At 33.3% G+C, this 26,059-nt stretch overlaps 1 protein-coding gene and 1 long non-coding RNA gene across 6 annotated transcripts in view; one reads left to right on the top strand and one right to left on the bottom strand.

The window, feature by feature from the left end:
• Positions 1 to 25,174, bottom strand: part of LOC145246845 (uncharacterized) — a 121,255-nt gene extending 96,081 nt beyond the window's left edge. Inside the window, exon 1 of the long non-coding RNA XR_013863196.1 lies at positions 23,448 to 25,174. This is a non-coding gene — a long non-coding RNA (uncharacterized LOC145246845). The remainder of the gene's footprint in view (positions 1 to 23,447) is intronic.
• The window catches only part of LOC145246840 (adenosylhomocysteinase-like 1), a 736,073-nt gene that overhangs the window by 61,696 nt on the left and 648,318 nt on the right, over positions 1 to 26,059 (top strand). The gene's annotated exons all lie outside the window — the stretch shown is intronic.

The following is a 26,059-nucleotide window of genomic DNA, read 5'->3' as shown; positions in this document are numbered from 1 at the left end:
GGCTGTAGTTTGGAGATCCCCTGGATTAGACAGTAATGGTCATCCAAGAACGTATTAAGTCTTTATCTGTGCCTAAACCTAAACAGATTCCTTTTGCCTGCTTTCCAGCTGACTATAATATTGTCGTCTTCAAGTCCAACGTAAACAAATTCTTGATGAGCCGTTCCCCTTAAGTAATCGAATTTACCAAATTTCCACTACTAACAGTTATTACGACATTGTCCCATTGACCACTGTACGCTTATTAATCCTTATCCTCGAGTGGCCTCCGGGTCTTGATAAGTGGGGACTCCTTTGTAAAAAAAAAAAAAAAAAAAAATATATATATATATATATATAATCTCCGTATGTTAACCTAAATGTTTTAACACCATGAAAAAATATCTCGAGTTCCGTAGAAAGCGAAGTGTGAACGATATAATGGTTATTGGTGCTGTGTTTAATTAACAATGACAATTTCTCAAAATTTCTCTTTTATTATACGTGTTGTCTATAGTAAAAGAAGAAATTTTGAGTCTATAACTATATAAAGTATATTATAACTATATAAAGTATATTATAAAACAAAAAAAAATATTGACTTTTTAGTAAAATATTGTTATGTCGCAAATAGTAACATATCCAAAAATTATGGAAAATAATAAGGTAGGAAAAAAATTTTATTAATGAGAAACTGTTTTCGATAAAGTTTATGAGGAATAGATTTTGTCCAACATTTTGAATTGCATTCGTCACGTGATGCAAGCAACAGCATTTAATTATCTCCCCTGTCTCTATTTTAATAAGCGATAATATAGTGATTTTGCTTCCTTTAAAAAATGTCCTTTTTCATTATTTTTCTACCTTATTGTTTTTCATAATTTTAGGATATGTTACTATTTGTGACCAGGCAATTATGCAGGTACCATTTGTTTCACTCAATATTCAATATTTTTTTTTCATTTGTCCAATATAGAAGCGCCTGATATAATAATATAAATCTCCAGTTATACAATTCGTGTTATAAAGATGGGACCATTATAATGACACTAGAAAAATATCATCTAATATGTTTAATTATAAAATTCTGTGGACCGTCCGGACGTCTTCCCTTGCTTGCTTTCAACGATCGAACGATTCCATATTTTAAAAGAGAGATGACAGGTGAATATATATATATATATATATATATATATATATATATAGTTATTGTGGTTTTTTCAAACGATAAATACGGTTAATATTGGCTCCGACTCGAAGCTCATTTTTCTTTTTTCTTTTTATTTTTTATTTACTTAGAAAATCGCCCTTTAATTTGTTTGGACGTATATAACATTTTTATTTATTATTTTTTTAAATAATAAATAAAATTTATATATATATATATATATAAGCTAGTTTGCTTGAAGCATTGCTGGTAAATAGATATGGAAGAGTGTAAGAAGGCTCTATGGAACCATATATATGCATATGGGTGTGTCCTAAAGATTAAGGAATGAGTGTGGAGATTGTATGCTTTGGTTTCGATTTTAGCTGATGGCACCGAGTCATATATGACTATTTGTGGTTCTGATCTCACTACTATATATTAGGTTCCATATAATAATCTGTAAAGAATTGTCTATAATAATAAATACATAATATGGATGATTTTAAATATCATATTTAGGAGTATTGTACAAGCGGGTAACGCCGGGTGACCTGTTTGTTATCTCAAAGTTTTGGCTTATAAGCGGTCTACTTCCACCTCCATTTTGTTTTTTTTTCTCTTCTGAGAAGACAGAAACAGTTTAGTTTAAAGTTGGTGTTTTCCTCTACTTGCAATAACATGGCCTACATACGTCTTCTCTCGCACAACCTTTCTTCTCCTGTCCCCACGTTTTAGCAGCTGCGAAGGGGTTTTCTGGGTGATGTCAAACCATCCACATCTTCTATTGTTGTTTCTGAGTCTGGGCCAACCACTCCACACCCTCACACACAAACAAAGCCTAGTAAACCAATGACCCCTATTTTACAGTCACAGCTGAATTTCTTCAGCCTTTTTTTTTTTTTAATCAAAATTACGACCCCTCCCCCACCGCCTCCTTTTCACCCGGAAAAATAAAAATATAATGAAAAAAACAAAAAAAAGCTGCAAGTACATTTTTGACATTTTCTTGTACCTATTTACTATGCCTCCCCACGGGACGGTTAGACACCAGGGTCGTTTTTTAACGTGGAGAAAAGGTACAAAATTAAAAATTGTCTCAGTCGTGAAGGATTTCTCCTCCACTGAAAGAGAACAAGAAATAGAAGTGCAGCAGCATCTGAAGAACAGATACTACACTTTTAGTTTAAGAAAAGTCTAACCATGTCTGTAAAAGGATTTTCTGCTGTTTGACCGTCATGATTATGAATATCCTTTGTGTTTTGTTTCTTAGTGTAAGTTTGGAAAGAAAAGGTACCAACCAATTAAAATAGTATAATTTCCCTGTCTATATTCATACCCATCAATCTCTCTCTCTCTCTCTCTCTCTCTCTCTACATCTATTATCAATCTCTACCTACCTATCTCTCTCTAACTATCTCTCTCTACTCTTCCTTACCCATCTCTCTATCTCTACCTATCTATCGCTATCTACCTACCTAAACTATCTAGAATGGAAACAAAAATTTTTTAGAATTATATTTTTACACTAAAAGGCGAAAGAATTACAAAGTAACCTCTTTTCTTTACACAACCCTATCAAAGGAATACCCAAATAAAATTAGAGCTAGGAAAGAGAGGAAAGGTCAAACTTTTAAAAAAATTATTCCATTAAACTTTTATTTTCCTGGCAATGTTTCATATCAAATTAAAACCTAAACCTTTGACAATGCAAATAATATCCCACTACAAAAAAAAAAAAAAAAAAAAAAATACCTCTTTACATTCGCCTTTCATGCTTGCGTTGTTGTCCTTTCATTTGACTGATTCTTTGGTAGTTAACAACAACGGCAGCACTGTCGCAGAGCAGTGCCAATCACATTTCGTTGACCGCCTTTTCATTGCAGCAGCAGTTTCAGCATGGCTCTCAGACTCTGATTCCTGCAAGTCTCTCGCCACTTTCTTCTACTGATCCATCTTCCTATGGTTGCTTAGTAACCAAGAAAACAAGAACCTTCGCAGTGCTTTAATTACCTCCCCTTTTAAATTCTTCCTTGCATCTCTCTAGGTAGTCTTCTTCTCCAGTTTGTCACACCGGTTTGAAATGGATTTTTTGTTGCTAAAAGCAAATAAAGTCATCTTATTTTAGTCGCATCTAATTGCAGATAAGTAGCTATATTGGTGGGACTGCCGTACTTAATTTTGAAATATCACTATTAGTGGTCTGTTATACTTAATTTCGAAATAATTTTGTTAGTCTGTCAGGCTTGCTTTTAGAAGAACCTTTTTGTCAGTATGTTTAATTTTCAAATAGTATTTTCTGCTTAGTAGAACTGTTAATTATATCATTCTTGAACATTTTTACTGGATCATGGCTGGCGGAATTAGAACAGTCTACCTGCATTGGTTTTGAACTGATGCTTTTATTAAATAAAGGCTTCAGTTCAAGATATTGTATAGATTCTCGAATTCAATAAGATGCACCTGAAGGCCAGAGGTTACATCAGTCAAAACAGTGAAAATGACAAGCAGAATGAGAATAGTAGTCAGACTAATCTAAATAATCCAAACTATTAATCCTTATCTAAAAAACGACACATTGTTAATCATTTGTTTTTGACTAGAATATCCATTCAGTCTAAATTGTTAAAATGTATTACTTGATATAAGTAAAAATTTAATGTAGAGCAATTTTTTTTCCTTTTTCATCTAATTTATTTTAAGTGATCGGGTGTGTGTGTGGGGGGGGGCAGTTGCAGCCTTCCGAATTGTTAAGTTTTCCAAAAATAGAATGTGCTCATGTTACTCACCATGCTGCCAAGAATATATATATATATATATATATATATATATATTAGACAAATTGAAATGAAAAATATATGTTCTATTGATGATCCCAGAGTGGGTCAAACTTAAGTCTAGGATTTTCTGTCTGGCATTCATGGTTTGTGTGAGCTGTGGTGTTGTTTGATTGTGAAATTAATGTCTCGCATATATATGCACCCTCTAAATGTTTAAATTTACAAAAAAAATATTTACCATGTTGCCTAGAATATGAATTCCAAAATTCATAATGATCTGTTCATTAGTTTGAGATTATCCTGTGTGTGTGTGTGTGTGTGTGTGTGTGTGTGTGTTTATATGTGTGTGTGTGTGTGTGTGTGTGTGTGTTGTTTTGTTTTGGTTTTAGCGATATGTTTTGAATGAATTAAATTATTTACGAAAGTGCATTTTTACCTAAATGCGAATTGGGAATAATTTTCACTTTTAACCAAGTTGGTACCCCCACATGTGGAGCGGTATATATTATTTTTAAAATATAATTATTCACTGACATATTTTAAAAATAGACAAATATAGTATATATTCGAGTTGGTCTTTAAGGGGGTCAAAATTGAAAAAAAAAATGGAATTTATCAAGCATACGTCAACCTAAAGTGCTCTTGTATGCATGCACAAATATACATTTATGCGTTTTACAACATTATTTTTTTCAAGTTTTTCTATGCATATGGATATAATACAGCAGATGGTGATGAATAAGATTGGGGAGCTATGTTTTGCTTTTGAATATTGCAGCTGATGGCACCCAAGACATTAAAAAAAAAAACTTGAATTTTTTATTGCTGCTATATATTGGGCTCAATATAATAATAGAGAATTCGTTCTGTAATAATACATATGAAATCTGCATAAATTAAAATATATTTAAGCGTATTCTATGATTGGGCAATGCCAAATGGATTTGAAATCTTAAATATATGGTTTTCTGTTTTGAAGAGTTTTCAGATGTGGAAATGGCATTTCTTTAATTGCCGATGTCCATCGTCGGTCACAGTTAAGTTTTGACCGTTCAGAAGATGTCGATGATAAACAGTAAACGGTGGTTTTCTTGTGACATAGCTGCTTGTAAGGAGACACCTAGTAGGTCAGAAACTCAGGCCCACTTTCCCATATCCGGAGGACAGTGTGGGTCGTTCTTGATGAAGAGGCAGCCAACAGTCATATATGATGTGTTCGGTTGTCTTGTCTCCCACACGGCCTTTTCAGCACATCCAGTCATCAACACGGTTGATTGTCAATACTCGAGGTTTGGGCACTGAGTACTACAGTACAACTCCCTAACTACCCACCCTCCCCTTCCCTAAAAAAAAAGAAGAAAATTAAAGAAAAATCTCGATGATGTACATATCCATAATGTAAAGAAAATATCATACACCAAAAATCAGGTTAATTGATCAAATATTTTTATTTATATAATGGAAATTATTTTTAAGCTATCAATTTGTAGACATTACAATGTTGTACAAGGCTGGTTTAAAATAGTGATAGGACAATTCTGATACAATTACCGATTCCGTACTAAATTCCCGATCCTGATTCCAATTTTTTTTTTATAAATCTCTAAATATTTAACTATAGAGTTATTTTTTCCTGATTACTGTAAAAATCGTGTTAAATGTGCAGATATTTTCTCAAATGTACAAATACCCTTGTGAGGGGGGGGGGGTCTTTTTAGATTTTAGTTTTACGGGTAGTTTAAAATCAATAAATATTTATTATATCGTTATTACCAGCAGTAGAAATTTTTTTTTTTGTTTTTTAAACGAAATCAAATTTTAAAAAAAGACAATGAAAAGAATCGGTTTTGGCATGGGAAAATAGACAATATTTTTCAGATTCTGATACCCCCAAAAAGTTTTGATTTAAAAAAAAAAAAAAAAAAAAAAAAATTTTTTTTTTTATTCCCAATTTCAATTAATCGGCACAACACTCATTTTAAACTATATTTCTGAAGAACTACTTAAGGTTAACCAGTGATAAATTTGAGGTTTTTCAATGCCTCCCTCCTCATGTTAAGAATGGCTTTTCTGAAAATCTTTCAAAAGTTTGAATTATCTCCCTTGTCCTTCAAACTTCAGAGTGGAATGATAAAATTGTTGCCATAGGAAAGATGACATGATTCCATTTCCGCTTGATGAAAACCAGTTTTCTTTTCTTTTTTTTTTCTTTTGTTGTTGCAGACCATCTACTAGTTGGCTAGTTGTGTACAAATCCCAAGAGCGAGAGGAGCCTTCTGTCACGTCTGAAAGTGAAATTGGAGATGCACGCTGTACAACTCCTGCTCTCTACCGATCCAAATTACTAATGAACCGCCACCTCAAGTAAACACTTCAATAAATGTCCACACTAACGTACTGAACTTTCAATAACCCTTATCCCTGAGTGGCTTCCGGGTCTTGATAAGTGGTGACCACCGTGAAAAAAAAAATATAGGCGGGACTATCTTTTAAATTCTAAGAGTTTGTTCACAGACTGGAGTTAATACTTTATTATATATATATATATAACTGGAAATTAATAAAAATGGTAATCCGGTTCAGAGCTGGGAGAAAGGTAAACAGGATTCTTCATCCAACGCTTTAGTGTCAGCTAGTATTTACGTATTTTTTAATCTTGGAGAGTTAAGAAAAAGAAAAGTTAGTTTTTTTGTAGAGGCAGAATTTTCAGCGAGGATTATGGCAGACAGATGCTAAGTATCAATTTGGTCATTTCAATGAATGAATTTTTGCAGAGACGATAAAGGCAAATATTTTTTGATATCTTTTAATTCAATCATATTTTTCATTCCACTGTCTATATCTTTGTATTATCTGGCATGGTGTAATCCCATTTCTATTGTCATAGCAACAAAACGTTGTTGGTGTTCTGACCTGGTTTAATATCATGTCTATTGTTATAGCAACAAAACGTTGTTGGTGTTCTGACCTGGTTTAATATCATGTCTATTGTTATAGCAACAAAACGTTGTTGGTGTTCTGACCTGGTTTAATATTATGTCTATTGTTATAGCAACAAAACGTTGTTGGTGTTCTGACCTGCTTTAATATCATGTCTATTGTTATAGCAACAAAACGTTGTTGGTGTTTTGACCTGCTTTAATATCATGTCTATTGTTATAGCAACAAAACGTTGTTGGTGTTCTGACCTGGTTTAATATCATGTCTATTGTCATAGTAACAATACGTTGTTGGTGTTCTGACCTGGTTTAATATCATGTCTATTGTTATAGCAACAAAACGTTGTTGGCGTTCTGACCTGGTTTAATATCATGTCTATTGTTATAGCAACAAAACGTTGTTGGTGTTCTGACCTGGTTTAATATCATGTCTATTGTCATAGCAACAAAACGTTGTTGGTGTTCTGACCTGGTTTAATATCATGTCTATTGTCATAGCAACAAAACGTTGTTAGTGTTCTGACCTGGTTTAATATCATGTCTATTGTCATAGCGACAAAACGTTGTTGGTGTTCTGACCTAGTTTAATATCATGTCTATTGTCATAGCGACAAAACGTTGTTGGTGTTCTGACCTGGTTTAATATCATGTCTATTGTCATAGCAACAAAACGTTGTTGGTGTTCTGATCTGGTTTAATATCATGTCTATTGTCATAGCAACAAAACGTTGTTGGTGTTCTGATCTGGTTTAATATCATGTCTATTGTCATAGCAACAAAACGTTGTTGGTGTTCTGATCTGGTTTAATATCATGTCTATTGTCATAGCAACAAAACGTTGTTGGTGTTCTGACCTGGTTTAATATCATGTCTATTGTCATAGCAACAAAACGTTGTTGGTGTTCTGACCTGGTTTAATCTCATTTCTATTGTTATAGCAACAAAACGTTGTTGGTGTTCTGATCTGGTTTAATATTATGTCTGTTGTCATAGTAACATAACGTTATTAATGTCAAGGCCTGGTTTCTATTGCAATAAAGGTTTTATCTGTGTCATCTGAATTTTGTAATAGTTTTATCGACTAGTTTTGTATAATTTTTTTTAATTTTTTTTTTTTTTACAAAACTGGTTTTCTCGCTTGTTAGGGTGGTTGTAGAAAAAAAAAAAAAAAAAAACTGGCCCAGATTCCAAGCGGACAATCAACTACTTCTACAATGGACAGATTGTTTGCACGGAATCTTATATATAAACAAAATAAACTTACGAATTAGATTTTAGATCAGCTTACCTTCTGGTAATTTTTTTTCTGTGCCCCTTCTCCCCAAATCATTTGGGTTGAAATTGAATAAATGTCTGAATCCGTTTTCAGCCAACAAAAACATTTCTAAACTTATTTATTTTAATTGAAAACATCTCTTTAGTTTCTTATACATTTGTAAACTGCAGAGCTTAGTGTTATAGGCTTTGTGGAATTTTAGGATTTCAAATTCTAGCATATGGGAAATATATTTGAAGGCATCAAATTGGAAAAGAAAACAAGCCGATGAAAGCATAATGCTTGAAGATCAAAGGGATATTCACAAGGTCAACTTGAAGCAAGCAATCACCAACTTGGACAAAAAATGCAAAAGATGATGCAGCAAAAACGAAAACGATTAGAAGTAGGTAAGATGAAATTTTCAAAAAATTTGAAACACAGTGTGAACTAAAGTTGCATCTTTTCCAAAAAAAAGTAATTTATTTTATTTTGAATTTTTAGAATTATTTCATAGCCCTTTTTTTTTTACATAGGCATCCCCATATATCAAGGCCAAGAGGCCACTCGAGGATGAGGGTTAAAGAGTGTACAGTAGAAATTGGACAGTATAGTAATCATTAGTAATGGAAATTCGGTAAATTTTTTAACAAGTGGGACGGCTCATCAAGAACTTGTTTACGTTAGACTTGAAGACAACCATATTGTAGTAAGCTGGAAAGCAGGAAAACGGAAGACAATTCCACAGGCGTACAGTTCTAAGAAAGAAGCTTTGTTCATGGAATCTATGTTTAGGTTTAGGCACAGATAACGAGTGGGGGAATTATTGATAGTGTTTTCAGCTAGACTAGTGTTTCTTGTGAAAGTTTGGCAAGGGAGCGGGGACCATAGACTGAAGCTCAGTTGAACACTTTCCATGAAAATAATGATACAGCAGAGACAAACTCGCAACATCTCTTCTGTGAGATAGAGGTTGTAGGGAAGAGAAAAGGATATCTCCTACGAGACTACAAACTCTATTTTGAACTCTATCAAGGCAGGACAAGTCCTTTCTAGCAGCTCCTGCCCAGATATGACAACAGTACTCCACCCTTGGACGTACGCGGCTCTTATATAGATAGAATTGCATCAGCAGTGAGATATCTACTGGATCGATAGAAGGATCCCACCATTTTTCCAGCTGCCTTGACAACAGATTTGATGTACGTGTTCTATATCAGATCAGGAGTAAAGGTAAACCCAGAAGCTTGTCAAAACTTGGGGCCTCCTCAAGACGAGAGCCATTCATTTCAACTGGTGCCAGATGTGGATCAGAACGTTGATGATGTTAAGATAGAAGCTTGGTTTTTAGATGCATTAAAAGTAACCAGCCACTCCTTTCCCCATTGTACCACGTGCTCAAGATCAGAGGAGAGAGGATCAGAGAGAATGTGGTCGTTTACTGACTTAGATGTGCTACCATAGATGGTAGTGTCATCAGCATAAATGTCTACAAATGATGTAAGAATGTGATTTGGAAGATCATTAATGTAGATCAGGAAAAGAGTTTCAACATATTTTAAATAATCTTAATGTTTAGTTGGTTACATGTACTGATTTTGAATGAAGATGCTGTTTCAGGCATGACGAACAGATCGATGAAAATGCCGTTTCATGCCTTGGCTTAACGAACGGATGACCAAAAATGCTACTTCATTTCTAGATGTGACGGATTAATCCTCTTGTAGAAATGCTTAGACCCATCTAAACAATTCCTGTATCTTCAGGTGTTTAAGTATCTTCATCTTTCTCTGAATGCATCTAATTTTGCTCACCTTCATTTATTTATTGTTTTTAACTTTGTTGAAAAAATAAAAAATTATTTATTTTTTCATCTGTTTGAAACAAAAACTTTTTTTTTTTTTTCAATTAGAGAAAGTATTTGTCATATTTGCATACAAATGAGCATTTTTTTATTGAAAACAAATTGCCTGAATATTAAAGACATTTTAGTTTCAGTTTTTGCAACTTAACTTTGACCCCTGTTTCTCATCATGACTTTTCTCTTTCTCGTTTTGTTCTCTGCTTGATTTTTCTTCGTATTATTTGGATTATTTGCACTACTGTTCTCATCTTGGGTGTTATTTTTACAATTCAATTGATGTAACCCCCGACCTTCTTCAGGTTTATTGTCGTGAAGCCAAGACTACTACTAATACTGCCATTACAATATACTCTCGCCATTTCTCCTTCTCTATCCTTCCCTTTCCTTCCTTCCTTTTCTCTCTATGTGATCAAAGGTTTTAGCCAATCAGGACGGAGTACAGTTCTGGAGGGAAAGAAGATATAAAATATTCGAGGTGGAAGACTGCTGAAACCAAGACAGAGAGACTAGTTGTTCCAGAATCATTACACCAAATGAAAAATCCCAAACTTTCTATGACCTGATACAACTTAGAGGCTGACTATAACCTTGGATACTGAAACGTATATAAAAACCGTTTTGTTTTTGAAATGCCTTGTTTCTTTGTTATTATGCCCAGGTCTGTTTCTAGACCGTTCCAACACTCCCGTCTTCTTAATTTCAACGACTTCCCAAGATGGGGACCCGCCGAAATGGTGACCTACCCAACAAAAGTACATATATGGTAACCACCATACTATCTTGTCAGACTCTAGAATCTGCACAGAATTTTTTAATCTGTAAAAAAAAAAAAAAAAAAAAATTATTTTTATTTTTTTGTAAGACAATCACCACTTATTTGTTTTATGTCAGTATTATAGTCCATATACACCCTTTGCAAGCCTGTTTGCGGCCCACCTAAGATACAGTGAAGTTCCGTTATTTAACGGCCACAATTAGTTCTTATCATTTAAACTGGATAAATACACATCGTTCACTGATTGATGGTAATCTTCTGTCTAATAAGACAATATCATTTTGCGTCTAGTCTGGTGCACTGCAGCATCAGCTGTGGCTATACAGTTTGAAGCTGGAATTGGCTCTAAAGATACAGGCCTGGGCGGGTGGTAACGAGACTTAGGGGGAACCCTGGTAACTGGGCAAACCTCTCGGTGTTGCCAACAAAGTCTGACGGAAAAGCAAGCCAATACGGTCAGAGCCAGCACAGGAGTTTTCGTTCACTGAACAACGGACTTTTCTGTAGAAAGTTTTCTTTACAACTAAAAACGATCGAATTTTATTGATTTCAAAATTAGAAATGATGAATGTATTTTTTAAGGGTAGGTATTGCTAAAATTTTATGTTTTTCTAACCCTATGAATTGAAATTTCCGAAAACACTATAAACTTCAATAAAAATGCTATTTTTTTTTTTCCCCGCATACTATTAAAAAAATTTTTTTTTTTTTTGTTAGAATACGTATACAAACGATTTTAATGTGTATTGTTTGGATTACCATTCTCACTTTGGTTGTTATTCATACAATCTTTTGGCCGATGTAACCTCCAACCTTCTTCAGATGTATCTTGACAATGGATCTTATTAATGAACTAGCCTGGGTGCCGGGCGTTGCCTGAGTGTTTGGAGGTGTGTGTTGAGCAAAAAAAAAAAAAAAAAAAGTCCAGGTAGGCAGGTTCGAACCCCTGCTGCGAATGTGGAAAAAAAAAAAAGTGACGTCTTTGCTGTTGTGCCCATCGCCAAACGGAAGTGACAAAAGTTAAATTAAAGCTAGTCAATAGAAAAGAGGGGATGACTTTCGAAAATATCGGCGAAAAAGCGACCCCTTCCTGTAGAAAAGTTCTCAGTTAAGGGTGAAGGAATTAATGTTTTCAGCCAATTTTCCAATATTTGTAGTCCGAAGGGTCAATCTTCAAAACGATATCGATCTTGTGAAAGTCCGTCACCTCTGTCGAAAGTTTTAGGCAGACATACATACATACATTTAAACAGACAGCTGAGATTTATATTATAGACTAGCGGGGGTACCTGGCGTTGCCCGGGTGTTTGTAGGTGTGTGGGTGTTAAATAAAAAAAGAACCCGTGGGGGGGGGGGATTGAACCGGAAGCTCTGAGGCGAAGTTTGAAAATAAAATCGGCCAGCCAGAATGAGTTAGTGAAAAATGTTTGAATTTATTTAAGAACCAAATTGACAGGTGCGCGCCCGGAAGTCGTCGAGCGTTAAGACGACGACGACGTAGGTTTGTTTATTATAAGCGAAGTAAAAAAAAGAAAACAACGTTAACACTTAAGCGGGGAAAAAACACAAAAAAACTAACGTAAGGCAAACGAATGATGAAAACAGAAAAACGAACACGTGAAAAATGGCTTAAATAAGCCTGTTTCGATATTAAAATTTAAAAAATCGGTGGGTACCCGGGTGTTTTTGGGTGTGTGGTCGGGGGTGGATAAGCGAAGTAAAAAAAAACAAACAAACAGAAAAACGAACGTTACGTGAAAAATGGCTTAAATAACACTGGTTCAATATTTAAATTTAAAAAATCGAAAAAAAAAAAAAAGACCTCTCACACCACGACTCGAACCCAAAACGTCTAGATTATGAACCAACACGCTAATCAACTGACCTAACGCGACGTACACGAAATTTTTTTAGTTTTTCAACTATTTAAAGTAAATCGGGTCATGACGTCATCTGACGCATGTATAGAACCGGTCGAGAGGGCCGTTTTTGTTGACCCACCCCCACCCCTTGTCGAAAATTGTCGATTTCGGAGTGAAAAAAATGAACGTTTTTGGCCAATTTTTCGATATTTTTTGAGGGAAGGATGGAGCTTCGATATGATACCGAGTTCGTGAATTTTTGTTGTGTCTGTCGAAAGTTTTTAGCAGACACACAAACATACACACATACATACATTTTCGCTTTTATTTATATAAATAGTGCAAAAAAATGTTTCACTTTTTTGCCATATTCATTTGAATTGAAAATATTTTTACTGGAGCAAGCAAATCAATTCAGACAAGACGCGTATATTTGTTTTTGTTTTCGCATTAATAAATACATATTACTGTTCATTATAGTTTCTTTGTTTTCACTGTTATTTTTTTTATTTTTATTTATTTTTTTTATTTTTATTTATTTTTTTTTAATGACGCACAAGGAAGATTATTATCTCCCTCACACCTGTTGCTGAAGCAAGTCTAATTTACGTGTCTCCCTACGAGGACAAAATAAATGCAAGTGTTAATAAAAAGCAGCAACAAAAAAAAAAAAAACGAAAATATAGCAAAATGAATAACACTAAACATTAACCTTATGAGCAAAAAAAATTTTTTTTTTTTTTTTTTAAAAACAACCCTGTAAACTTAACTCTTCATTATCTGACCAAACAATGTATATTTCTTCTACTAGGATAGAGGTAGGCCCATAAAGTGTAAAATCTGATGAATTTGCATATTGTAATGGCGGCCATCTTGTATTTGTTTCTAAGTAACAAAAAAAAAAAAAAATGTAAAAATTTTATTAAACATGCGGTTCTCATTATTTTGATTTTTTGTCTTGTCTCATGCTAAGGTTAGACGTTTCGTTAACGACTTCAAAATTTTCCTGTCTGTTGTCATTTCACCTGTGCCACCTGCCAGCATCAGTTCATCATCAACTGATCCCATCCATGTTTTAAGCGACCTACTACATGGTTTTGGGCCGTCGACGTCAATATGGGATACACTTTCGAGCATTATGGATGACTGACGATGGGCGACATGGCAGAGCAGACGTAATTTCTCACGGAAGCCGCCTGTACAATAAGACTATCAGTTTTCTCCACGTTGAATCCAGAAACGTCATTTTGACTTATCGTTGACCACCACCTGAAAACGTTGGAACATCATCCTGGTTGCAGTGTATTGGATGTAAAAAATTGACTTGATTACAAAAATTGACCCACATGGCCTTCAGCGGTATCCTGAGTTTGGCATGCTCATCTTAATGTTTGAGTTTATAATTTTTGAGGCAGTCAGCTCAAAACGAGGGGAGAGATGGCTTTTCTCCCCCACCCCATGATACTTGTCAAGTATATTTGTTTGCTGACTGGAAATAGTTTAAAAAAAAATTTTTTTTATGGAAATCGCTCCAGACAAGCCATGAAGCCACTTGATATAAAGAGCTAACAAGAACGAAAGATGGTAATCACAAAGACAGGAGATGCCTACTGACCTTAGTCTTGAAAAGACCAAGGCTCTAGGTAGGAGGAAAACAGTGAGCAGGAAGGAAGTTCCACAACTTCGTAGTCCTTGGAAAGAAGCTACTGGAATACAAAAATGTTAGAATTGTCCCATCATTAATATTAACTAATCTCATTGCCATGACAGTGGCATTCACCTTAAGCAGGTTGAACCGGCTTCCTCCAAAGGAGTTCAGTGTCAAGAGACTATTAAATTTACAGGCGGTCCCCAGTCGCATGTATATCTCTGAAGACATTAGGTTATTGCAGTTCTTGCAAGGAGGTGTTGACGTTCTCCTACATAGAGCGCCTAATGTTCTCAAATGGTCATCCGTTTGGTACTGACTAAGCTCAAAGTTGCTTAACTTGAGTGATCGAACGAGAACCGGTGTATCAACGTGATTAACTGATCTCATTAAACAGGCAACAGAAAACAAATGTGTTTATTCTGTTAGAAAAGAAAAATGACAACTTTTTTTTTTATTACTTTGGTAAAAACCATAAAAGAATTTGATAAGATTGGTTCTGATTTTTGCATGACATTCCTTCTCGTCTTTAGCGCACGTACACACCCATCATTCTTGGGAGGGGGGGGGGACTGAAGAAAACGAGTTTTAGTCCAGCTGTGATGAACTAACAAAAGTATAGATTAAAAAAACAAAACAAAAAAAAAAACAAATAAAAAAATATTTATGTGATTCATTTCTCAGTGAAATAAATGACAAAAAAAAAAAAAGAAAAAAAAAAGTCTCCTCCCAAATGACTGGACAAAGTAAAATGTTTTATATCCTTTGAGTTTATGCTTAAACATGCGAGGTGTCATTCTGACTTTCTGTGCTTTATTGCCAGCAAAAAAAAAAAAAACAAAAAAAACTAACGCATTGACCTTTTTCCTGAATGTAATCAGATTATATGTTCCTAGTGTGAAATTTTACTTGGGCAAATTATGCATCTGTCATCTACATAAATAAAATGTTATTAAGGGTTCAGCGAAAGTTTGTTGAAATGATAGCGAGCTGACAATTCGTTTAATAAAATATCCTTTCCATCTTTCTGATTAATTTTCTTGCAAGAACTAGTAAATGTAGTCGACACATTTACTGTATTTTCATCATCAGGAACTAGTTCTGGACAATTTATAGAAGTTATTTGTTTTATGTGTGCGTATTTTGCTAGTAATTCATAATAAAAATACGTTTTTTTTTTTGTTTTTTTTTTATTCAGCAAAATATGCTTAAAAGAAAAAATGCTGTGTGTATATATATATATATATATATATATATATATATATATATGCACATACATTGAGCTTGTTTTTTTTTTTTTTGTTTTTTTTAAACTAGACTATATTATCAGTCAATACACGAGTGGAACTTAGTATAAATATATTTATATATATGTATATATATATATATATATATATATATATATATATATATATATATATATATATATATATATAAGGATTAAGGACTATCCACTTGTTTCCTTTTCAGATTAAATATGTTTTTAACTCTTTTTCAAAGTGTTTAACATGTTTTATTAACGGTTTGCTCTTATATATATATATATATATATATACTAGCAAAAGTACCCGTCGTTGACTGGGTTCAAAAACAGCCTACAGAAAATGGACTCTGATTTATGAAAGTATGATAGGTTATGAAAAGGAAGGGTTGTAAATTTGGGTTGAATTTGGGGGTATCAAAACCAAAGTAAAATATGATGAAAATAAAATGGAAAAAACCCCATAATTTATTATACCATCCCTGTTCACACTGAAACACTTATCACAATATTTTGTGGATCTATATTAAACAACCTTGTTAAACTTTGTGACATATTTCCATTCTATGAAGGTCAGGTGCGAACGAATACCTCATAATTTTATTATACCATCCCTATTTAAGTTAAAACATACTTATCAAAGTATTCTTATGTACATCTATATAAAAATCACTTGTAAACGTTTTAATTTTTAGATTTTTTATGTCCATACTTTGTGGACCAGGCGCGAACGCAGATCCCACAATTTTAATGAACCACCGTTCTGCCAGATCAAACATACCCATTCCTGTGTCTCGATACATCTTCTATCATTATATGTAATCAGTTTTTTAAAATAGTCAACCATATAGGAGCCTATTCGTGACCAGACACATACAGACTCACACACACACAGACATTCAGCTTTATATTATAGATATACACACACACACACATATATATATATATATATATATATATATATATATATATATATATATATATATATAAAATTTAAGACAAAATATAGAACTTATATAATTATAAAACTCTGTGGACCATACGCCCTTGCTTGAATCTTTTCTTCAATCATCAGGCGATTCCATCTTTTAAAAACAAGGATGATAGGTAAATTTATATATTTATAATGTATAGGTGTGACTTTTAGGCTAAAGAATAAGGGTATAAAGTTGCATGTTTTGGTTTTGATTCTAGCTGATGGCACCCAAATCATGTAAGTAGAACTTTGGGATATGATTGCCTCGGGATACGTTTTTTTTCTTCAGGTTACGATGTTTTCCCGTCTCTGGTTATGGTACTTGCCCCACCTTACGGTGTTATTAATGTTATTTGATTATATATTGTACTGTATTTTGTTACTAACTTTTAACATGTACTGTATAAGATTTTGCTTAGGCCCTGCCGTATGGCTATTTCACCTTACGATCCCAACCCTGGAATGGATTAATGCCGTATCCTGAGGTTATCAGATAAATATTTACCGACACACACACACACGCACGTACATCACTTTTATTTATATAGATTAATATACCTGATTAATACCCTACCTGAGAATTCTATCTTCAAACTCTTCGACCTAACATTTGCAAGCAATATGAACTGGAACAAATACATAGAGGACATTGCAAAGGCTGCTGCAAAGAAGATGGGTTCCCTCTATTGAGCTAGAAGACTACTCATGCCTGAGAGTATCCTATACCTTTACAAGGCCACCGTTCACCCATGCATGGGGTGTTGTTGCCACATCTGGGCTGGCGCATCTACCACTAGTCTCTCCCTCTTAGATAAAGTCCAAAAAAAGAGTTGTCAATCTAATCGGTCCCACTTTATCAATTAAGCTCAAGCCCCTGTCCCATCATTGCAATGTTGCATCACTGTGGCTGTTTTACAAATATTTTGATGGAATGTGTTCTGATGAACTCGTTTCACTTGTACCCCCTCGCCATACATATCCCCGACAAACCCATTTAGCAGTAAGATCTCTCCCCTTCACTGTTGATGTCCCTAAATGCCAGAAAGCTTTCTATTTTAATAGTTTCTTTCTTCCCTCGGACAACTAGATTTTGGAATTCCCTTCCTGCTGCCTGCTTCCCTGGCTGTATTGATATGCAGAAGTCTAAATGTAACATAAACAAATATCTTGTTAATCTTTTCTAGACATGACCCCAAATAGTAGCCCCTTACATCAAAGTGTGATATGCTTTGTAAGGGGTGAGCATAATATATATATATACAGGGTGGGTCATAAGTCGCGCACCAAAGGATTTGAAATAATTATGATAGTAATAAACGTTATTTATTAAAACCAAACTTAACCAATAAACTTAAAAACACGTTGTACACGCTGATACAATCATAAAAGATGTATTTTATACCCAAAGAAAAGGAAATATATTTTGCCTCGCAGATTTTAGTTTCACACCACTTAATTCTTTGGTGCGTGACTTATAGTCCACTCTATATATATATATATATATATATATATATATATATATATATATATATATATATATATATATATAATATATATATATATATATATATATAATATATATATATATATATATATATATATATAATATATATAAAATCTCATATACATATCAACTTACTGTTTATGCTTTTAAATCCTAAAGCATTAGGAACACCTAGGGAGAATAACAGCCGTGCGTAGGAATGTGTGATAAGAGTGCTAAAAATATTTGTTTTAACTCTTACAGTGAATAGGAAGGAAACGAGATTCTCTTCGGTTGGGACATTGCTATTGCGCTTTCTTTGTTAAGAAAGTGATTTTGGTTTTGAATTTCATTCTTCAAAAGTTGATTTTCTCTTGAGGTCAGAGGTCACTGTGAGGAACAAAAGATGAAACTTTTGGGAATGGGAGACCTGCTTAAAAATGTTCATTTGCTCCAAAATGAAATATTATTTTAACCAATGTCTATCTTAGGCCTCTCTTAGTCTGTCAGTTTCACAGGACGATAAGGTGCAGAGAACTATGTATTATGGTATTCATTCGATTTAGGGATTAATAATAATTAGTATTTAATGTAAAAATAAGCACAGTTGACCATATTCAACCATCAATTTGGCATAAAACACTCCTAAATCAACGGTCTATAACTTTTGCCCGTTTTTAATGGGTAATAAGCAAAGTTTTTTTGACTAGCTAAAATATCCAACTTTGTAGAGGAAAGTATCTATTATTTTCATGTCTCACGTTGAAAACTCGGAGAGGCATGTGAAACTTTCTCCTAGTGCACCATGGTGTGTCCCCGACTAGAGCAGACAATAAAAGTATTGGAAATGTGAAACATTCATTGATGATGGCAATCTTCTGTCTAATAAGACAATTGTATTCTGCATCCACTCTGGTGCAATGCAGCATCCACTTTTATTATACAGTTAGAAACTGGAATTGGGTCTCCAGATGCAGGCCTAGGCGAGTGATAAGGTGATCCAAGTTGTCCAGTTACCAAGGCATTACAAAGTCTTACGGAAAAGCAAGCGAATATGGTTGGAGCCAGTGCAGCTGAAGGAATTACCGAAACATTCATTGATTCTCATTCACTTCTAGAAAATGCCAAGTCTAATATGTGTTAAATGTCCCACATGGGGGTGGGGATGATCTTATTTCCGATTTCTTCTACCACACCTACCTTTTTTTTTTTTTTTTTTTTTTTTGGTCTTTCAGGGATTTTTTTCCTCTGCTCCAAAACCAACATTCTTATAACCATCATTTCCCTGTTGATTACTGTTATTTCAGATTATTTGAAACCATAGCAGCAAGTTTTAGTCTCCCCATCCAAGGCCAGAGGTTTTAGGGGAAATCATATCTTTGGTTCTATGGGATGAAACTGCATTAAAATTTGCAGGCTTTTTGAAGATTATAATACTATTCTATGTTAAAATTTTATGATAATTGGTAAAAGACATTAATCACCCCCCCCCTCCCCCCCAAAAAAAACAAACAAAAAACTGGATTCTTGTCAGCATTTGATGGACATTGTAAAATCCGTACTCGGCCAGACACAGCTAGCCCACACTACTCGGCCAGACACTAGCATATGAAACTTACATCATTGATATGCAACTTAGATCAAACTATAAAAAAGAACCTATATTTTCAAACCAATAAAATATGCCTAAATTTGCTTACATTTGTGTGTGTGTACATATATATATGTCCTGTATGCCAATTTCAGTTTTGCTGCGTTGGTTGTCTCCACTGTGGTTTCCCAGGCCATTCGAAAAATATTCGTTGACATCTATGCTGATGACACAACCATCTATGGCAACACATCAAAGGCTGTAAATGATGATATTCTCTCTGATTCTCTCTCCTCTGATCTTGAGTGTGTGGTACAGTGGGGAAAGAGGTGGCTGGTTACCTTTAATGCATCTAAGACCAAGCTCCTATTTCTACATCATAAACGCTCTGATCCCCATCTGGCATCAATTGAAATGGATGGCTCTCGTCTAAAGGAGGCCCCAGGATTTGATAAGCTCCTGGGTTTGACCTTTACACCTGATCTTAAATGGAACACATACATCAAGTCTGTGGCCAAGGTCGCTGGGAAAATGGTGGGATCCTTCTACCGCTCCAGAAGATATCTCACTAATGATGCAATTCTCTATCTATATGAGAGCCAAGTACGTCCAAAGATGGAGTACTGCTGCTACATCTGGGCGGGGGCTGCAAAAAACAGCCTATCCTGCCTTGACGGAGTACAAAATAGACTCCGTGGCTTGGTGGAGGATGCTCTTTTCTCTACCCTGCAACCTCTTTCCCACAGAAGAGACGTAACGAGCCTGTCATTGTTCTATCGTTATTTCCATGGCAGGTGCTCGTCTGAGCTCCATTCTCTGGTCCCCCCCTCCCCAATCTTTCTCAAAAAACACCCGACTAGCTGAAACCACCGTCAATAATTTTCCCCACTCCCTATCTGTGCCTAAATCAAAACGTAGATACCATGAACAAAGCTTCTTTCTTAGAACTACACACCTGTGGAACTCTGTTCCGCTTGCCTGTTTCCCACCCGACTTCAACCTGGATGTCTTCAAGTCCAACACAAACAAATTCCCGATGAACCGCCCCCTCCTAAGTTATGATACCTTATCAATTCTCCAATACTATTGCTACACTATCCCTTTGATTACTGTACACACAATAACCCTTATCCCTGAGTGGCCATTGGGCCTTGATAAGTGGTGAACTCCATGTAAAAAAAAAAAAAAAAAAAAAAAAAAGTAAATTTGGATTTAAGGTTTTCATTTATATTTCTTGTATCAAGCTCTACTACCTATTGTCATCATATTGAGCTTATATATATATATATATATATATATATATATATAGCTGCAAAAAGTATATATACTCCTATATTTTATTTTTTTTTTTTATTGATACTCGTATTAAAAACTCTTTTTTTCTATTTATTTAAAATACGACTTTGTTATATATGGGTTGTGAAATTGCATTCATCTGCAAAATATCTAGCTTATTTGCATATTCTTTTAAACATTCATTTTAATTAATTCCCTATTTTTTTCGGTTTTCTTGTGGAATGATCATCTTTAGTTAACTATTACGTGTAATTATATTCATGCAGATATTCTACATGATTTATACTTGCGAAATATTTGCATAAAACGGTTATAGTAAACACCAACCTCTTTATATATATATATATATATATATATATATATATATATACTTGTTTATTGTTATATAAACATGCTCACATCCCGCTGCTACAAATAGCCACTTGTTTCAATCAAACAACAGATATCATCAGGCAGCGACTTGACTATTCAAAACTTCAATGAATAAACTATTATTATTCATTGAACTTCTGAATAGTCAAGTCGCTGCCTGATGATATCTGTTGTTTGATTGAAACAAGTGGCTATTTGTAGCAGCGGGATGTAACCATGTTTATATAACAATAAACAAGCATTATCAGCTCTTTTTATTGAGCACTATCTAACAACCTCGTTGAATTCATTAGTCCATTACTTTTGAATATAAAAAAAACCCAGTGTATATATATATATATGCGCATATATTAGTGATGGAACAATTCCAATAATTTCCCCAATTCCGTGCTAAATCTCCGATTCCGATACAATTACTGATTCCGATTCTTTATAAAGCTCTAATTTAAGATTGTTATTTTCCATAATGTTCGTAAAAACACATGTTAAAAATGCAGATATTTTCCTAAACGTCAAAATACACTTGTGGAGGATGATCTATCGATTTTAGCTTTACTGTTATTTTAAAATCAATAAATGTTTATTAATTTATCATTATTACTAGCAATGGAAGATTTTACTTTAAACCAAATCAAATAAAAAGACAAAAGAATCGATTTGGCATCGAAAAATAGACACAAATTTTTCCGATTCCGATGCTCCCAAATATTCAGATTTTTGCAATTCTCGATTAATCGTCCCAACACTAGTATATTTGTTTAAACAATTTTGCCTACCAAACTCCAGTCTGTCTACAGACATGGAGCTTAATATATAGGGATTCGAACCTATGCAAAACTTTATATTTGGGCTTTAGCTGGAGAAAATCGGTGCAAAAGTGAAAATTAAAGAAATGGAATTTGCCATTACGAATATGCATACATAACATAGTAGCTATTGGTTCATGTTTTAATTTTTAACCTTGCAGCAAACTTTTTTTCATAGCTCAGACATTAACGTCAAAGGAAAAAAGTAAATCGTAAGCAAAACGTTTTGGTTTCGATTCTTGGTGCAGGCGCACAAGTCTTTTTTTTTTTTTTTTAAATTTTAAACTCTATTACTACATATTGGGTCGAATATAATAATAAATATAAAATCTGCATTAATCAAAATATGGTATATAAGCGTATTTTACAACCGGGCAATGCTGGGCGACCTGCTAATATATATATATATTAAGATGATTGATAATTTATAATTTAAAAAATTAAAAATCGGTTTCATAAAAAAAAAAAAAAAAAAAATTTTGTTCTTACTTATGAAACCAATTTTTAATTTTAATTATAAATTATAAATCATCTTACTCAATATTATAAGATAGCTCTAGGACATATATGCCAATTGAGCTTATTATATATCTACAATACAACGAGCACTGTTTTCTTTTATTTTAATTGTGTTAATGAATTTATTAATACATCAAAATATATTCTTTCTATATCGTATTTTCGATACAATTATCACGTCAAGAAATGGTGTTTGTGCAGTTTACGGGCCGTGCTATTTTAGACAGTATTTTTAACTTATTCAATTTTACTGTATCTTTTGTTTATTAAATTTCTAGATAAAAGCACAGAATTCCCATGTTCTCTATAATAAAATTATTAAATGCTTGTTCAGCCATAGTCGACAATTCGATTTTTTTTTATATATCGTTTTAAGCAAAAACAATATTACGTACTTAATTATCATATGGAAAATAGTAATATATCCAAAAATTACGAAAATTCATTGAATAGAACTACTATTGTGTTTTTCGTAAAAAAAAAAAAAAAATAGTCTCTCGCTCTCGCTATAGACAAAAAATATTGCAGCCATTTCGGAGTTATGTCCCCTGCGTGTAGACTCCCACTGTCTACTTTATAATGTCTTAGAAAAATGCGTTTTTACCCAGTTTTCCGTAAAAATTTTAACTATAAATAACTCGGTGATTTTTCGTAATTTTTGGATGTTAAGACATGACAATTAAATCCGTAATATTGTTATTGCGCTTAAAACGACATATTAAAAAAAAAAAAAAAAATCGATCTGTCGACTACATTTTAACAAGCACCAATTATTATTTCAGCACCGCCGCCCGTATTCTGCACAAGTACCCAGGAAACTTCACGCTTACCTCTCATTTTTTTTTTTTTTTTTTTTTAAAGTTTTGATTAAGAATTATTATATAATAAACATACCTTTTTGTTTTCATTGCAGTATTTTTCGTTCTTGTTTGCCGTTCTTTGTTTTTGTGAAAGCTGTTTGTTTCGTTGAGTTTCTTTTGGGGGTGTGGTGGAATATGGGAGCTTTTAAATTCTCAAACCTTCAGAATTCTGCATCCCTAGTCAGCGACACCCACGACAAGTGACTAATGTTTTGAACAACTTTTTGCGGGGTGGGGATACTTCTTATTTTTTCACGCGAAAAAAAACAAACTTTTTGTTTGTTTTAAAAGCACTAATAAACCATGTTTAACTTTTGCTTTAAGTTTATTTCAATAATTTAAAAAAAAAATTATTTCTAATCGAATGTTTAAAAAGCTCCGGAATTATTGTTGATACCTCCCAACTAAGTAAACATCGTTTTACCCATATTTTTTTTTTTTTTTTTTTTTTTTAGTGGAGTCGTAATAAACTGCTAAAAATGACACACTTACGGTGTTTATTTTGTGAATATTCGAAAATAATTTTGAAGTCTCTAAATTACCGGATAGAAAGTAATCTTATTTTATTTATTTTTTTTAATAAAGGTTAAAAGCCTCAAGTAAATCATGGTTTATGTGTGCGTCTAATTAAACGAAAAGTATTTAAACGCGCCCCTGTCGAATCAAAGAACTGCTATTTTCTTCTTTTTTTTTTTTTTTTTTTTCTCGTACATACATTAACCTTGTGAGGGTAGTTTCTCAGCCTTAAAGTTCATGCTAAATCGTTTAAAACTCAATTTCTGGGTGATAATCGATTTTAATCTTGACATTAATGCAATAAAAACTCTTTGTAAATTACTTATCACTCCCCCCCTCTCTCTCTCTCTCTCTCTCTCTCTCTCTCAATAACGAAACATTACAAGCCATTATTATGCCTCTGTGCTCTCATAGTGTCTTATAGTTGACCGTGTGAACAAACTAAAATGGAAAAGAGTTTTAATGGTGGTGGCAAGAGGCTAAACTCTTTAGACTAATCAAAACAATTTGTCGTATCACAATTAGCCAATCGGATGCAAGTATTTCGGGTCCAAATTGTTTGCATTTAGAAACTTGCGTAGTTGCAGTAATCACAAAGTAACACTTTTGTTGGAAAAAGTCTTGAAAAATTTATCGATTTTCGGACAAAGAGTTGAGTCTTACTAACCAAATATTTTTTTCTCTCCATTCATCTCCTTGCAATGAAAATCCTTGCACATTATGTTTATTTATGAACAATAAAATTTCAAATCCGTTTGGGGCATCCGAAGTAGAACCGCGTCCAAGTGTGAATCTGATATTGTGGTGATAGTCAAAGTAGAATAGATATTTGTTAGTATTCATGACCATGGATGGTCAACAACGACACCCTTCTTCTAACCCATTTGAATGACCTTGTACCTGATTTATTTATGTTTTATTTATTTATTTATTTATTTTTTTTTTTTTGCAAATAAATATTTCAAAGTACAACCTCTGTTTTGTCCTTTCAGCCTTTTTACATAGATGGACAAATCTGTCTATACTGGAAATTGTTTTAGTAACAACTTATTGTCTTATTTTGTCATCGTGGGGATGATAATAAATAGGTATTGCACTAGGTGTATCAGAATTTTTGTAGGAATTTTTGACACCCCTAACACGAAACTGCGAATAAAATATGAAAAACTCGTAATTTCTCTTTTAAAAGTGGGTTGTTTATTTTCTTTATGGATTATACTTCCAAAATAAACTATTAAAGTTGTTTTAAAACTAATAGAAATATTTTTTTTTATTTAAAAAAAAAAAAAACAGTAATGAATTTTACGAACTCAATATTTTTCAATTTTTAAACTTTAAAAATCTATCAAAGTTTTTCTATTGATTCTATTTTTACGATATTTTCAGGGTCAATGTGAAATTTTATGCTCTTTCCAATAAACCGAATATAATATTTTAGACAAACGTTCTTTTTTTTTAATTCACGACCCCCCCCCCATTTTCAAGTGTCTATTAAAAAGTAAATAATTAATTTACTCACCAAAGTCTTATATATCACAAATTGAAGAAAAAAGGTTAATAAATAATATATTCAAATTAAAAAAAAAAATAGTGTTTTTTAGGAATTTACCTATAAAGTTCGAAGTTTAAAACCTTTTTTTTTTTAACCACGTTTGTTTTTTTTTTTTTGTTTTTTTTTTAATGAAACCTTGGTCCTTGCTCCTTTGAATTGAAAAAAAATTAGGGTTTGAATTACATTTTTCGAGTAGTTATAAGCTTGGAAAGACAGGGGGTCGAATAAATCACGCCTCCCATTTTGAAATGTCTATTAAAAAGTAAATAATTAATTTACTCACCAAAGTTTTATATATCACAAATTGAAGAGAAAAGGTCAATAAATAATATATTCAAATTTAAAACAAAAAAAAAAGTAGTGTTTTTTAGAAATTTACCTATAAAGTCTGAAGTTTAAAACCCTTTTAAAAAAAACCACGTTTTTTTTTTTTTATGAAACCTTGGTCCTTGCTCCTTTTAATTGAAAAAAAATTAGGGCTTGAATTACATTTTTTGAGGAGTTATAAGTTAGGAAAAATGGGATGGAATTATTCACTATTTTTCACGAAATTTCTGACACATTTTCGACACCCATAA

Source organism: Euprymna scolopes, chromosome 24, assembly GCF_053919585.1.
Source record: "Euprymna scolopes isolate OS-2025 chromosome 24, ASM5391958v1, whole genome shotgun sequence".
Lineage (NCBI taxonomy): Eukaryota > Metazoa > Mollusca > Cephalopoda > Sepiida > Sepiolidae > Euprymna > Euprymna scolopes.
The sequence above is the reverse complement of the archived record's forward strand: the minus strand, read 5'-3'. Positions and strand labels throughout refer to the sequence as shown.